The sequence below is a fragment of the Ranitomeya variabilis genome, chromosome 7 (assembly GCF_051348905.1).
Source record: "Ranitomeya variabilis isolate aRanVar5 chromosome 7, aRanVar5.hap1, whole genome shotgun sequence".
NCBI classification, from domain to species: Eukaryota; Metazoa; Chordata; class Amphibia; order Anura; family Dendrobatidae; genus Ranitomeya; species Ranitomeya variabilis.
Window position 1 is genome coordinate 14044609 of NC_135238.1, and position 4734 is coordinate 14049342.

Below are 4734 nucleotides of genomic sequence, written 5' to 3' on the forward strand. Positions count from 1 at the left end.
ACGGGGATGATGGGAGAAGGAGTGTGTCACTGGCTAATTCCTTACTAGGCTACCTGCCTGTGCTGCCCCTAGTGGTTGCTACTCCAATCCAGGCCAGTCCAGAACATGGTCGTTGGTTGACCACCACCGGAGGCTCCTGTTTCTTATCTTCTTTTCTGATATTATCTCTGGGAGGGTGGGCTTTTTCCCACAGGTGGAGGGGTTCAGTTTCTAAACCTTATTGTTCCACGCCGAACCTTTTGAGTTCTGGCCAGTCAAACCAGTTTAACTGGTAGCTGCCCACTACCTGTCTGCTGAGGGATGAGGGTTTACAGCACTGAATAGTGTTTAGACTTCAAGTCAAAGGTGTGTACAGGGCTGAAGAGGAAAGGTCAAAGACTCACGCCATCACAGACAAGCTGCACAAGCACCTGGGAAAGCGGGGGTCTGAAAGCAGAATTGTCTGTTCCTCCACAGTGCCCACATAATATCAGTGACAACCACAGTGTCCCTATAATAACAGATATCCACAGTGCCCCCATAATAACAGATATCCAGTGTCCCCATAATAACAGTGACATCCACAGTGCCCAATAATAACAGTGACATCCACAGTGCCCCATAACAACAGTGATATCCACAGTGCCCCCTAATAGCACTGATATCCACAGTGCCCCCATAATAACAGATATCCAGTGTCCCCATAATAACAGTGACATCCACAGTGCCCAATAATAACAGTGACATCCACAGTGCCCCATAACAACAGTGATATCCACAGTGCCCCCTAATAGCACTGATATCCACAGTGCCCCCATAATAACAGTGATATCCACAGTGCCCCCATAATAACAGTGATATCCACAGTGCCCCATAATAACAGTGATATCCACAGTGCCCCCATAATAACAGTGATATCCACAGTGCCCCATAATAACAGTGATATCCACAGTGCCCCCATAATAACAGTGATATCCACAGTGCCCAATAATAACAGCGACATCCACAGTGCCCCATAATAACAGTGATATCCACAGTGCCCCATAATAACAGTGATATCCACAGTGCCCCCATAATAACAGTGATATCCACAGTGCCCAATAATAACAGTGATATCCACAGTGCCCCCATAATAATAGTGATATCCACAGTGCCCCATAATAGCAGTGATATCCACAGTGTCCCCATAATAACAGTGATATCCACAGTGCCCCCATAATAACAGTGATATCCACAGTGCCCCCATAATAACAGTGATATCCACAGTGCCCAATAATAACAGTGATATCCACAGTGCCCCCATAATAACAGTGATATCCACAGTGCCCCATAATAACAGTGATATCCACAGTGCCCAATAATAACAGTGATATCCACAGTGCCCCCATAATAACAGTGATATCCACAGTGCCCCCATAATAACAGTGATATCCACAGTGCCCAATAATAACAGTGATATCCACAGTGCCCCCATAATAACAGTGATATCCACAGTGCCCCCATAATAACAGTTATATCCACAGTGCCCCCATAATAACAGTGATATCCACAGTGCCCAATAATAACAGTGATATCCACAGTGCCCCCATAATAACAGTGATATCCACAGTGCCCAATAATAACAGCGACATCCACAGTGCCCCCATAATAGCAGTGATATCCACAGTGTCCCCATAATAACAGTGATATCCACAGTGCCCCCATAATAACAGTGATATCCACAGTGCCCCCATAATAACAGTGATATCCACAGTGCCCAATAATAACAGTGATATCCACAGTGCCCCCATAATAACAGTGATATCCACAGTGCCCCATAATAACAGTGATATCCACAGTGCCCCCATAATAACAGTGATATCCACAGTGCCCCCATAATAACAGTGATATCCACAGTGCCCCCATAATAACAGTGATATCCACAGTGCCCCCATAATAACAGTGATATCCACAGTGCCCCCATAATAACAGTGATATCCACAGTGCCCCCATAATAACAGTGATATCCACAGTGCCCCCATAATAACAGTGATATCCACAGTGCCCCATAATAACAGTGATATCCACAGTGTCCCCCATAATAACAGAGATATCCACAGTGTCCCCCATAATAACAGTGATATCCACAGTGCCCCCATAATAACAGTGATATCCACAGTGCCCCATAATAACAGAGATATCCACAGTGTCCCCCAAGCCCTTACTATATCTTTTGGAGTTACTCAGTGGTCCTCCAGAGCCACCCACACAGATGGACATACACTAGAGGCCCCGTCTCACATAGCGATTTACCAACGATCACGAGCAGCGATACGACCTGGCCGTGATCGTTGGTAAGTCGCTGTGTGGTCGCTGGGGAGCTGTCACACAGACCGCTCTCTCCAGGGACCAACGATCAGGTGAACGACTTCAACGATGCCGAAGTCCCCCTGCAGCACCCGGGTAACCAGGGTAAACATCGGGTTACTAAGCGCAGGGCCGCGCTTAGTAACCCGATGTTTACCCTGGTTACCAGCGTAAAAGTAAAAAAAAACAAACAGTACATGCTCACCATCTGATGTCCGTCAGGTCCCTTGCCGTCTGCTTCCCGCTCTGTCTGTCTGCCGGCCGGAAAGTGAGAGCAGATCACAGCGGTGACGTCACCGCTGCACTCTGCTCTCACTGTACAGCTGCACTCAGTCAGAGCGGGAAGCAGACGGCAAGGGACCTGACGGACATCAGATGGTCAGTATGTACTGTTTGTTTTTTTTTACTTTTACGCTGGTAAACACGGTAAACATCGGGTTACTAAGCGCGGCCCTGCGCTTAGTAACCCGATGTTTACCCTGGTTACCTGGGGACTTCGGCATCGTTGGTCGCTGGAGAGCGGTCTGTGTGACAGCTCCCCAGCGACCACACAACGACTTACCAACGATCACGGCCAGGTCGTATCGCAGGTCGTGATCGTTGGTAAATCGTATAGTGAGACGGTACCCTTAGACCTCATCTTCACCCACCTCTGCTCCTTATCTAATCTCACAACCTCTCCCTTCCTCTTATCTGACCACCTTCTCATCCTTGTCCTCCTCACCCGCCCTCCATGTCCAGCCATTACCACATCCTCGCAGAAACTTCGCACACCTAGACATTCACAGACTCTCAGACTCTCTTCTACCCCTGTGCTCCATATCTTCACTCCACGACATTGACAGTGCCACCGCTTTCTTTAACATTACCCTCACATCAGTCATAGACTCAGTCGCCCCTCTCATGCATGGCAAAGTGCGACAAACCAATATGCAACCCTGGCATAACAATCTCACCAAAAAACTTTGACAAGCATCCAGGGTCGTGGAGCGGCATTGTAAGAAAACACGCCTGCCAGACAACTTCACTGCCTTCAAACAAGCTACACTTGCCTTCAAATTAGCCCTAACCTCTGCTAAACAGACCTATTTCACAAACCTTGTATCTTCATTATACTATAACCCAAAAACAACTGTTCAACACATTTAACTCTCTTCTCCGCCCACCACTGCCACCTCCAACTCCCCTCATCTCTTCCAAGGACTTTGCCACCTACTTCAAAAACAAGATCGACCAAACAAGGCAAACCTTTACTGTTCCACCACCCCAACCATTCCATATACCAGACTTCTTCCCTTCCCTAATAACCTCCCTCTCCAACATCGCTGAAGGAGAGCTTACTCACCTCCTTTCCAAATCACAGCTCACCACCTGTGCACTTGACCCCATCCCTTCCCACCTGCTCCCCAACCTCACTAACACGCTCATTCCAGCCCTAATCCATCTCTTCAACCTATCGCTATCTTCTGGTACCTTCCCCTCTGCCTTCAAGCATGCCACCATCACACCCATCCTCAAAAAAACTAACCTTGACCCAACTGCTATGCCCAGCTATCGCCCCATATCACTGCTCCCGTTTGCTTCAAAACTCCTTGAGCAGCATGTCCATGCCCAACTTTCCTCCCACCTCTCATCTCTCTCCTTGACAACCTTCAATCTGGCTTTTGCCCCCACCACTCCACCAAAAATGCCCTGACAAAAATTACTAATGACTTACTGGAAAGAAATATATCTTGGTACCGTGTTAGCCAGTAGATAGAAAAATGAATGTGTCACACGGATTTGTCTTTTCACATCAACTAATGAACTTGCCCATCAGACCATGTGGGGTCATCACAACAGAACCAGACCCTAATCACAGGACAATAAAACAATCCTTATCTAAGAATTGGCCCAATATTTAAGGACGTAACTGTTTATCACTCATGGTAATTCTGCTTCATGTCACCTGGCTTATCCATGGTTTTTTTCCCCTCTCCCTTTTTTTTTTTTTTTTCTTCTATACTATGTTGTGCATAAATATGTGATTCTTCAGAATTTGTTTTAGTCTTTGCCTGATGAAGAGACATATGTAGTCTCGAAAGCTTGCAATTTGTTACCATCTTTTCAGTTAGCCATTAAAAGGTATCAACCACTGAGGACTCTCAATTCTAAATATTTTTTTAATGACTTACTCACAGCCAAAGCTAACAGACAATTCTCCATCCTCTTTCTCGACCTGTCCTCTGCCTTCGGCACAGTCGACCACTGCCTACTGCTACAGATTGCATCTTCCCTTGGCATCAAAGACCTTACACTGTCCTGGATTGACGACACTCAGATCTACCTCTCTGGCCCAGATGTCACCCCTCTGCTGTCCAGAATCCCGGAGTGTCTATCAGCCATATCCTCCTTCTCCTCTCGCTTCCT